The sequence below is a fragment of the Solanum pennellii genome, chromosome 8 (assembly GCF_001406875.1).
Source record: "Solanum pennellii chromosome 8, SPENNV200".
In the NCBI taxonomy this organism is placed as follows: Eukaryota; Viridiplantae; Streptophyta; class Magnoliopsida; order Solanales; family Solanaceae; genus Solanum; species Solanum pennellii.
The window spans coordinates 29,739,191-29,752,387 of NC_028644.1; the positions used below are offsets into that span (position 1 = coordinate 29,739,191).

Genomic DNA, 13,197 nt, shown 5'->3' on the forward strand with positions numbered 1-13,197 from the left:
ATATTTAAGTAAAATTACAATCTTTTTTAGAAGATTTTCGGATATTCATAAAATATACTAATTATATACATAATTATTTAAAACATATATATTATTTAAAATTTATTAAAATGAAAAACTATTAAAATAATCAGCAAAATATTATTAAATTTTTTTTTTGAAATTTTTTAAAACTAATTATTTTAAATCGTCTGAAATTGAAGAAGCTCGATGATTAATCTATATTGTGGAGGGTCAAAATTGGGTGCCAACAATGCGTACTCTTTTTCCTTCAGGACTTTTCCCACAGGGTTTTTCTTATTAAGATTTTAACAGGGCACATTATCTATGATGAACTCCAATGAATAGTTAATACATCATATTGTAGATACCAATTAAACATTTTTCTGAATAAGTTTAAAATCAAGAAGGCAACTTAGAAACATCTCCTCAAGCAGATTCTTATAAGCAACTTACAAACAGCTCTACAACCGGATTCTTACGATAGCTCTTGCTTTTGCCCAAACAATTCATTTCCTAGGCCTATAAAATGGTCATATTATAGTGAAAATAGAGATGATTATTGTCCTCCCTCTCTCAATTCCTTATATCAATGAGCATCATACAATTTTCTCTTCTCATTTTTTTTGTTCTTATTTAGTTTAGTTAATTACTTTTATTTATTTAATAAGAATTATCATTTATTGAACTAATTATTTATACATAAGTGTCATCATTATTTCTTCCTTGTTTTCTTTCTTGTTTGTCATAAATTGAAAAAAAATGGTGAACACGATCTGCCTAATTTTTTTTAGTTTTAATCTACAATGAAATTAAATATCAAGTTAAGTATGTGAGCTCATATATTAAGTAATTTCAAATTATTTTAACGAATAAAGAGATTAAAATGACCTCAAACTATGATATTTCGTACAAACTTGCCCTATATCTTTCTTATGAGTATGACCGTTAGACATAAGGATATTTTTGAGTCAAAAAATTGACGTCTGGATATTTGGGGGCCCAAAGGTGGATAGAGGTAGTTTTGTTTCAATTCAAATAGTTGAGAGACATTTTAGACCCTTCTCCGCTTAGTAATTGCTAAAATATTGACATTTTTAAATATTCAATAGAATCTTTCCCATCCCAAACACATTTTGCTATTCACTCAAGGGAAAAAGTATTTTAGCACACATCCCCCAAAATTTAAAATAATTTACATGATAATCACAACAAAAAGAAATTCATTTAATTTATCAAATAGGATATCTTTTGATCCTATAAAAAATAATTAGGTTTTGAAACTTTTCTTTGTAGTGTTTTGAATCTAAAAGGCAAAAGAAATGGGGAAAAAAAAAAATAGAAGATCCCATTCAAACCAAAATAATCAATATACTTTTTGTATTATAAGAAAAAGGTTATGCAGAAACCCAAAAGAAGACGCTCAATGCTCAAAGCTTACTCCATGCATTGTGAGCTTTTGAAAAGCTTAACAGCATCTAATTCTAAATGTAAATTATATTAGTACCCAATTTTAAAGAATATAAGCATGTTGTTGAGCTGTCCATCATTCAATAATTGAAAAACATCAAACCTTGATAGTCTTAATCACATGGGCAAATTCAAATCCCACTTAGAGGCTACAACTGCGGTATGAGTCAATATTCCCTAGATTACATATATATAAACATATAATCCACTAGTTTGAATAAAGTTTACATTCTTAATTTATTTTTAAAAAAGAGCTGAATTTCCCCTAAACTATTTATACTAGATAGGGAAAATAGCGATTTTAATCCATATATATATATATATATATATATATATCATTTACTTTCTCCATTCTTAACTCCATGCATTTTATATTACTTGATCCCTCTTGAGTTGATACCCCCTAAAAAATTTAATTAAAGGTGTGTTTTAGTAAACTAACATTATTGATAATATTTGAAAACTTTATTAACTACTATTAATTTGTGTAGTTATTTAGTATTAATGATATAAATAAATTGAACATGTAAATTAAAACAATTATTTTTAGAATAAGGATCAAGTACTATAAATGTCGAGGCGAGAGCATTTTATTGTCTACATAAATAAGCAAATTTTGATTAGCATTAATGATGTTTTACATAAAGTCATAATTATAGTTTAAAATAATTTAAAATCTAAAGAATACAATCTTTGAAAAGATGACCTTAATTAAATAAATTAATTTATATTTTCTACATCAAAATATATTTGTATAGTTATTAATATGTGTACATTTATCATTCTCTATTATTTTCACTCGTATAAATATCCGAATTTCGATTATTATTGATAAAATTAGTTTTCTCATTATGATAATTTACTTCATTGTAGAGCATCATTAGCTTATATACTTAACTAATATTTCTTATTTACTCATCCAAAATATATTAATGTTCATGCTTTTATGAAAAATTGTTAGATGAATTTAAGAAAATGAAAATATCATGATTCTTTTTTCGAAAAAAGTATATATTGATAATGAAAAGATATAATAGGTTTTTAAAATTTTGATTAGGATAAAAGGGAAATTTGATTATACTTCAAGGTTGAGGGTGACATTTGATATTAATAAACAAAATTGAACGGTGAAAATGATTTTTATACGGTAATTATTAAACAAAATTACCAAATGAATGAATGATGATGACCTATTACAATCAAATGCATGGGAAATAACCTATTATGAGTACCCAACCATCATCCCTTCCAGTACACCCACTGAGGCTCCGATGTTCGCATTTTCAGTGGGAATAAAGGTTAGTTCTAATTCTTGGAAATGGATTCATCCAAGTTCTTATTTTAAAATTGGCTAAAAAAAGTAGGTCATTAAAATTTAGACATTAAAAATACATAATTTGGGTATGCTCGCCTTTTAAAAGTTAGCTAGATGATGCACCCACGTGACATACTAGCTAATTAATAAAGTTGAAATAAACTACATGACATTAAAGTTTTAAGTCTCAACAGAGGATAAAAATTATACATAATATTTTCATATGAGTGGGTTTTAATGGCAAAACAACAATAGGATGTGTATATTAATAATTGCAAATGGAAATCGTTGACAATGACTTTGTTGTAGATTCACTCAAAAACTGAACAACCACAAGATGAACTTCGTCTCTCAAAGAAAATATAGTGCAATTCACAAACTAAGAGTTTTCTTAGTGTGTCGATTGAATTGTGAAAATCTAGGATAATTTTCTCTTATGTTTCTTTTCTGATTTTGGTTTTCACATTTTCCACTATATTTATTGTACATAATTGTAAATTCAAAACACCCCAATCTAGCAAGGGTTGTGATTACATTGTGGGTAAGTCTTGATTATGATTCAAAAGTTATGGATAACATTCAATTATGTTTGAATTACGTTTATATAATGATTATATGATATTTCATGTGAATTTCTTGATGAATCCTAATCTAGAACGATGAAGGTGATCATTGTGAGTTTAGGTCATTAGAGGCAAGGTTGAAAGTTCTAAATTCATCTTCTTATTTTAATTGTCTTGAATACTGATTGATCATTCTTAGGATCATCTAAACATGAATTGAACTAGGTTTGATTGAATAAGAAGGATCTTAACTTATAATGATAGAATTGAACTTTTATGATCAAGTAAGACTTGACCTAGTATTGGGAGATGTGATCAAATCTCCATGAAATCTAGCTAAAAAGAAGAGATTAAGAAGGAAACCTTGAGAGTAGGGTTTGTGATCATGATGGATAGGGCTTTAGGGTGAGGCTAATGTGATTACCTAGTGATCTTAAGGCTTGAGAGTAAAGTCTAAAAGATGATAGAAGTCTAATAGGTTGGATTATGGTGAAAGGCCTATACTCACCTAATCTATCTTAGGAAAGCTTGAATGTATGAAGTAATAGAATCACTTGAGCATGTCTAGGTTGTCAAGGGCATCCTTCCATGAGAAGTAAGTGTTAAGCAAAGTTTAACAAGTAAACCTTGGAGTATATGCTTGACTCCAAGTGGATATGCCAATGAAAAGGAGTGTCACACAAGAAAGGGTCTGAACTCCAAGAAAAAAGGAGAGACACGCCTAGTAGATGTGAGGACTATCCAAGTTTAAGGGGAAACTCTTACATAGTAGAGTGTGGGTTTTCCCAAAGTTATGTCTCATGAGACGGGATCCTTCACGTAGTTGAGTCAAGGTTCCCTAGTAGAGGTCTCCATATGCTACGAACTAAGACATGCTTGAGAAGCATCTCATAGTGTTCCAAAGCATAATGAACTAAGACTTACTTAATGAAGTAACTCGTAGTGTTCATGAGTGTAGATGAAATTAGACATATCAAAAGTGGTATCTCATAGTGTTCATGAATTTAGATGGACTTAGACATACTTAAAGAAGTATCTCATAGGGTCCATGTGAATAAGGAACTTAGACTTACTTAATGAAGTATCTCTTAGGGTTCAACTTAATAATGAACTAAGATGTTCTTGAGAAAGAGTACCTCATATTGTTCTAGAGTTAAAGGGAGGAATTAGGTTCCAACCAAAAAGACCTAGTAATAGGACCTAAAAGTAATACTTAGCATGATTGGTATTATGGTGTGCTATGAGTGCATTGCACAAAGTATGACTTAGGGTCACTAAAGAGAAGATTTGAGATAGGATTGGACTAGAGTTGCCTTTCCTAGTTATAGTTGACTAAAGGAGAGAGATTTCTTAGTAAGAGGGTGAAGTTAATGATGAGGACAAATTAGGGTGGATATGGCTAGGATGACTTCAAGGATATGCTTAGTGTGAAGGATAGTATGAGATGTCTTTCATGCATTGCACAAGTGTGCCTTGGGGTTACCTAGAAGTATGGTACCCTTATGGCATAGAAAATATTTAGAATAGACCATGTATATAGACTATGTTAAGATGACATGTAAACCTAGGTCTTGACTATGAGAGTGAACTATGACCAAGAATGACCAAAGAGAGGTACTTAGTTTGGATGGTAGTATGGAACGCTATCCTTGCATGGCACAAGTATACTTTGAGGTGGCTTGTGAAGTAGTTCACTTGTAGTATGCAAGCTTAATGTTGAGGTGTGTAACCTTGTAGCTCTAAGTAAAGACCATTCCATGTATGTTATGTTTCTCCTATGCTCATTTACTATGTCTTAGGTTCACTTGTATTATATGATGCTTATGTTGGAGATTATGCTTATGATATGTTATTGTCTCTTATGTCTATGTCTTATTTTGACTAACCATTTGAGATGCTCTTGTGATGTTATGATAGCTTTCATACTTAGTACCTTTGTACTAACGCATATTGCCTACATTCTAACCAAATGTAGGGTTAGATCTTTGAGTTGCTATTGGAGGCTAGAGTTTCAAGGATTTAAAAGATTGAAGATCTTGGTGAGTCCTGATCATATCTTTGAGGACAATATCCATTTACCTTTATGTAGTTTACTTTTATTTTCTAGACTTTATGTGGGCTGCGTCCCAAGGCATTTATTCATGTCATTCATAGATGGTTTGAGACAATGATGTTAGAAAAACTTCCGCTTTTATGAAACACTTTTCGAGTTATGTTTTAAAGAATGTTTTAAATTCTTCTGTATTTTCTATGTTTTTATGTAATTAATGCTAAGGGATTGTATAAGATCTTTTCGGGATCAAATACGCCATGTTACGAATAGAGGGTGCTCTCGGGTCGTGACACAAAGAGAGGGAGAGAGAGTGTGGGAGCGAGGGGAATTGAAATGAAAGAGGGGAGAAAGTGAGAGAAAGTAGGAGAGAGCAATAAAAATTTCAAATCAAACTTAAATTGTATTTTAAATTTTGAAAATAGGTTATAACATACTTTTCACTTCATGTTTAACTTTTGAAGTGTATTGAAGAACATGCAAACATGAACATTATTTCAAATATTCTTTGTAACATATAACCAAACACAATTTAAACTTATCCTATATAATGCTTGTTGCTTCTTTTATTCGTTTTGGTCATAAGCGCAAAATGAAGTCAATACTTTATATATTTACAAAGTTTGAAACAACTTCAATAGGGAAAAAAATTTATCTAGTTTTATCTTTTAACAATCCAAAAAATAGAAGTACTTTAAAAAGAAATCAATATATTTAATTACCTTTAATCAACGAAGAGACCATGTGAGCTATAACATGATCCCCCAATGTCTCCCACACCGAAAAAGGTTATCCTCCTTGCCCAAAATAAGGATCATGAACTTCTAGATTAAGTGGATCGACTAGTTAATTAACCTATGGGGGAAAATAGTTAAGGGAAACTTATTGGGGAAAATAGTTAAGGGATAAGGAGATTGTTACTAGAAATTCGGCCTCTTACTTAACTTCATTAATCATGGAAAAGTGCACTTGGAAAACCAAACCAAGCTAGTTTCAATAAGATAGCTCCTTGCCTTTGATTCAATTAGGGAAGAAAGTCTTTCAACGTAAAAATCTTTTTTATGTGAGAAAATCTTTCCCATCGTGCTAGTATGTGTTTATGATAATATTCTTTCACAACACAACATCACAATTGGTACTTTACTCTCAAATCACCCTTAATATGTTTGCATAGATTTCATAAAACAATGTATAAGCCTATAATTTACCTCTTGAGGTTCAAAATCCACTTTCAATTATCAACTCTTAGAAAACATGGTTAGATATGGATTTCATCATAAATACATGTAAAACTTGCAATACATGCTCAATTTCATAAAACTCTTCCTTGAAGATCAAAATCCCACACCATATGATTCATTACTTGAATACAGGGGAATTACATGTTTTCATGGGGAAATCATCATAAACTCATCAATTCATGCATAAGTTATCAAATTCAATAATTAAAATCAACAATGAAAAGAACCCATGATAATTGAAGAAAACCCTAACTCGATTGAGGAATTCTACCTTTTTGAAATAGAGAGATTTAGGAACTCTATGGATGGAAGAAATTCATGGATGAAAACTATCGTACCTTGACTCCAATTGCTAGACTTTAATGGAGGAATTGGGACCTTGGCTTGAAACCCTAGATGAATCCTTCTTCAAGTTTCTAGAAAGAGAATATTTGGAGAGGAATTTGGTATTCTTTTTGTGAATTTGGAATAATGAACTAAATGGGTTAATTTGGGGGTTGAAAAGCTTATATAGGGGTCTTAGTGAAGGTTAAACAATGTAGTATAAGAACTAATTAATTAGGAAAATATCACGACCCGAGCCTACATCCTGGACGTGGATGGCACTCGAGAACCATTGCTAGTCCACAAGCTAACATTCATCATGGCTGATTACAGATGAGTAACTCAAGCATACAAATCTTAAAACTAAAATAAGTTCAATAAACTCGAATATTCAACCTTTTTAAAAGTCTTTACAATACTCAAAATAATAAAATTAAATATTGAAACTCCTCAACTTTGTCTATCTATGAAGCTTCTACTATTATAGAAGGAGATCGGGACAAAACCCACGACATCTGAAAACTACTAACGGTAAGATAAAGGTGAAATCTTTCGCTTGTAGTCAATCAAGATGAAGGTTCACTTGAGGGTCATCAATGGTTCTCGAGTGTCAACCACGTCCATGGCGTAAGCTTGAATCGTGACAAAATGATTAAGACATTTTTTTTCAATAGTTGAATGTTAATAGCTAATTAAACATTATATAAAAAATAGTATGAAAATTTCATTTCAACAACAAAATAGTAATTTTTGAAAAAAAATAATATTTTAAATTTTTATATTAAAAAAAATAATTGTATGATATGTAAATAAAAATTATGCAACAATATAAAATTATTGTTACGTGATTTTTGAAAGAGTTCTAAATAAACATATTTCTATAATAAGAAAATGTATCACGAATAAAAATTATATGCATAATTATATAATGACCTCCAAGTATTTTTTGTGTTTATGAATCCTCTTCGTCGTTTAGAGATTTCATGTAGAGACACAAAGTCATTTATGACTTGTTGCAACTGACAGTTCGGTCACCTGATCGTTCGTTTGGTTTTAATGCGAGTTTTAGTGTTTTGAAGCTTTGGAACCTTAAATGGTCATTTTTACCCAAAGTTCAAGAAGATGACCTCAGAATACAATTTTGATGATTCCATTAGCTCCAGGATGGTTATTTTATGCTAGTAACATAGTCATCACGACTCCCAAGGCTTTCAGCGTGAGTTTGTGCAATTAGGCATTTTAACTTTCAAATTGAGGCCTAAGTTTGACTTTAGTCAATATTTTAAGTAAATGAGCTCAAATGAGAATTTTATCATCATTGTTAGCTCTAAAACATTGAGTTTGGTCTAAAACTACCCTTCGCTTAGGTCCTGAGGATTCCAAGACCCTTTGTGAATTTCAACTTAAAATAGAAATTGAGTGAGAGACCCAGTTTTATCAAAACATTTTTATCAAAACAACCTCAGATGGATGTTTTGATGGTTCCTTTGAATCTGTGATGCAAAATATAATTGGGTTGCATGCACAGGATTCCGAATGAGTCTTGGATACCCCTTCTAAGTTTTTGAGGCCTTGCACTTAGCTACCAGTTGAGACCCTTGAGTTTGCAAATGGTTGGCGTGTGTGTTCATGCACATGTGATCGAATTTGTGAGCATCTGGATGACCTCGTGATCGCAAAGGCCACCGACCTGGACTCTTTATTTAAAGTCAATCATGACCTACCTTGGTAGGATAGCGTATCTCCTTTGTTTTAGCTCCAATATTTGTAATTTGAATTCCCACACTCTTATAATTGTGAGGTATACATGGTAAAGTAATTGGATTGTGTTGTTTACACTTTGTTAGATGTAAAATTGGCATGAAAGGTGCTACCCTTCTTTTTTAAATTTGTGTTTTCGTTGCGTGTTGTTGTTTCCACCGTTTTAGGCCGCAAATTATGTCATATTTTGTGACACAAGTTCGAGGAATACTTTAGGACCTTTTGAAGAAGGCAATTCCTAAATTTGTTGCACTGATTCCATGGTTCTTGTTTGACTTTAAATTTGGGAGAAAAGGGTCAAATGCCCCCTCAAGCTTTAACAATATTTCCAACTACACACTTAACCTTTGCGGAGGTCCTATTATCCCCCTGAACCTTTTTTATTTTATATTAGTGCACCCTCAGACGCTGATGTGTCCACATATGTGAACTCACCTCCGTGAGGCGCGTAAGAACGTAATAAAATGTCCATGTGGATTCCAAATAAGCCTCCCAACGGTAACTTTACTCTTTATTTAACCATACATTTATTTTTTAATCTTTTCCCAATTCATTTATCTCCATCTCTTTTGTTCTTGAACAAAAGCTCTCTTCTTTGTTCTTCATCCACCTTTTCTCTTATTAACAGAAGTCGTCGTCTCTTCTTCAACTAAGATTGAATTGAGGGTTTGTAATTTTCTAGAATTTCAGCTTGACTTTTTCCCAAATTCAACAGCTTGATTATTTTGTTTTGTGTTAATTAGGGTTAGTAATTTCAAACGTGAAACTGAATAAGCTATGCATGGAAGAATCAAACCCTATGCTCAAAACCATAGTACGATGCAAACATGAAAGTTTGTTGCATATGCAGACTTCTTGTCGAAGTCGAACCCAGAAGATAATTTTGGTCTTGCACCTACTATGGTGTATGTGACTTTTCTTAAATTGTTTGATTTTGTTGGGTTTAACTGATGTGAATGTTAATAACGTTAATATATTGTTTCTATTTTTTCAGTCGAACAATTGTAATTTTTTTTGATAGAGATATAGATTAGAAATCGATCCAAGATCTCAATTTATCCTCTTAAAATTGGTGAACAAAATCAAAGAATTAGAAGATGAAGTTTGGAAGAGACATATTCAAATCAATGAGCAACAAGTTTTGATTGGTAATTTGACAGTAGAGAAGAGGTTCAAACGAAGAAATTTGAAATGGTGTAAGTTTGATTGGAAGGTATTTTATGTATTTTGATTTGTGTTGTTGCCTTGTTTATCAACAACCTATTTCGAAGTAGGGTTCTTCAAGTATTCAACTAATCAAATTGTCAAAAGGTATGTGAGTAGTGATTAGTGAAAGGAGTTGAAACTCTCTTTTGATTGTCATATGTAATATTAGAAATTTTGTATATCAATATCATGAATCTTTTCGATTATAAACCAGGAATTTAATAGACATAACACCATTTGTAAGAGTGTCTATATTAGTGTCTATAGTGCAACAAATAAGGACAAACATAACACAATTTGTAAGAGAAAAGGCCTTTAATAGATATAATCGATTGTAAAACAGGCCTCACATAAGGTCAAATTACAATCAAAAACCAAAAACCAAAACAAAAATAGAATTTGATGTTCAATACTAATACATCATCATTCAAAATGAGCAATGTTTTTCATGCCTACTTAAAACAGTACTGCAATATCATTACTTCCTAGATTGTATTGTTTGAACTACTTCCTCTTGATTTTCTTTGTTCCTCTCTCATTTCATGAAGTTTTCTTGTTGAGATTGCTGCTTTTTCATTCCATTTCAACTTGGGTGCAGTACTTGGTTTGTAACCAGTAACATCAGCAGATTTTATCACCGTTGTTGTACCAGTAGAGAAGATCTTACAACTTGACATCCCAGGCTTTATTCAAAGTATGAAATAATTACTGATTCAGTTTGTAGTTAAACATTAAAAAATAGTGTAATTGAATCAATAGAAACCACTTACATTAAGAGCTTTGTATCCATTTTCAGCCTGAAACACACCAATTCCAATGATTGCTTGCCCTTTGTATGAGGTTGTGTTTCCCTTACCCCTTCTTCTTCCTTTGTTACTATTGTCAAGTGATGTACATGTAGGAGGTGCACTAGGTGTTGCAGGTGGTCTTCATCTTGCACTTTTTGCAGTTAATGTAGATGAATTAGGTTCACTAGGTGTGACAAGTGGTCTTCCTATTGTGTAGGTGTTGCAGATGCTCTAGGTGCAGCAGGTGGTTTTCCTATTGACCTCTTTGCAGGTCCTGGAGATGCACTAGGTGCTACAACAGGTGGTCTTTCTCTTTACCTCTTTGCAGGTCCTGGAGATGCACTAGGTGATGCAGGTGGTCCTCCTCTTGACCTCTTTGTAGAATGCTCACCTTCTGTTTTATGCTTTCTATACATATATTTAAAAATAAATGTAAGTAATACATTTGATATTAATATCACATACCAAAATAAAGTTAAAGATGTTACCTTTGGTCTCCCTAAACATGAAGTTTTGCCCTTTCCCTTGTATGTATTTGATGGTTCTTCCCTAATTGATGACTCAACCCTTCGTGGACATCCTCTCTTGTTGTGGCTAACATTACAGTTACTACATGTCATGGAAAGTCCAATTCTAGGTAGCTTTCCATATTTTTTACTTTCACCAGCTTCCTTCTTTCTAAGTTTATCTAGCCTGCCATACATGCTTTTTATTTTTGGTGGTGCAACTGTGGGGTTAGTAGATTCAGGACACATCTTCATGTTAGTGACAAGTTGAAGGACATCGGCATAAGTCCTCAAGTAAGTTGCCTTACTATAGCAGTTGTCAATGTAGTCAAGGGGTTTACCTCTCTTAAAGTAAATGGCAGCCACAACATGTACACATGGTATGCCTTTTAACTGTCATACCCTACAACTACAAATCCACCTACCAAGATCCACACTATATTGAAATGGTTATTCTCTTACTTCAAACCCATCAAATCCATTAAATTCAATATTACAATTCATTGACCTATCAATATTCTCCTGTAGTACCTTCAAACACATTGGAGAAAAATCACACATCTAAGTTTTTGTGAACTCTCTTAACTTGGCTATTCTGGTCATTATCTTTACTCTGATGTCTTCAAGCATAGTGATAATTTTCTTGTGTCTAGGTGCCAAGATCCATGAATTATAGCACTAAGACTTATTGTTGTCTACAGAATCACATTTTACTTGAGTAGTAAAGTAAACCTTACACAAGAACTCTATGTTGTAATACATAAGATCATCCATCATTTTTTCTGAACCAAGCAACTTCATCTTTGCAACATTTTTCCTCAATTGAGATTCAAAGGTACTCTTGCAATAGACCAAAATTGTTGTCTTCTTTGGAGACATCTCCAGTCCTTAGCCCAGTTAGCTAAGATGTGTCTAGCACACATTCTATGTTCAGCAACTAAGATGTCTAGCACATTTTATATTCAGCAACTGGTAAAATATTTTGAATTGCTCCTATTAATCCCACTAATAGATCTAGATATGTTATAATAACAAATACATGAAAATTGATAAAGACAAATACAAAATAATATAGTACACATACCTTCTGCATATTTGTAATCAGGGTGAGATTTTCACCATCTCCTAGTCCTAGATCTTCCTTCAACATTTTGATAAACCATGTCCATGTCTCTTTTTTTTTCATACTCAACCACTGCCCAAGCAAGTGGAATCATCTAGTTATTACCATCTTTGGCCACAACAACTAACAATGTCCTCTACAAACTTCTTTAAGAAAACAACCATTAAATCCTATGAACTTTCTGCAATTTTGGAATGCCTTCTTCAATGGATCAAAGCATATGTAAAAGCTCTGAAATGCTAGCATACCAAGAGAATCAGGTTCACCAAGTTTAACAGAACAAGTGCTCCCTGGATTGGTCCTCAACAGTTCATCTTTATAGTTAAGAATTTTGTCAAATTCCACAACATGATCACCCATGATCTCTTTCAACGCTTTAGCTCTTTCCCTCCTAACAGTAGCCTTGCCAACATGAATTTAACATTTTTTCCTTATCAACTCCTTGCAACTTGAAAACTCCTATATTTGGCTGCTCATTAATCTTTTTTCAAAACTGTGTATATATGAACTTTGCATTACACAAATTGTGTTGTTACAATTATGCTTTGGGTTGTAAGTCTTTATCATGAAATCATTTGTTGTTTTGTCAAACATGCAAACAAAAGCCATGGACAACCTTTTTTACACGTACAACTAACTTTTTTTTGGCTCATTCACATACTTGTCTATTTGAAATCTCCTTTGGAAGCATATTTACTTACTGCCTTTCTAAATTCATTCACATCTGCAAAGACTATTACCCAACTGCCATACAACTTTCTTGGCAGTAGGATCATATATAATTTTCTGATTATTTGGCCTCTTTCTTCTTGGTAAATTTACAGTTCTTGGTAAATTTACTCTTTCAAAT

At 32.2% G+C, this 13,197-nt stretch overlaps 1 pseudogene; it reads right to left on the reverse strand.

Moving 5' to 3' along the window:
* Positions 1-10,415: 10,415 nt before the first annotated feature.
* Positions 10,416-11,479, reverse strand: LOC107027569 (annotated as a pseudogene).
* Between the last annotated feature and the right edge of the window lie 1,718 nt (positions 11,480-13,197).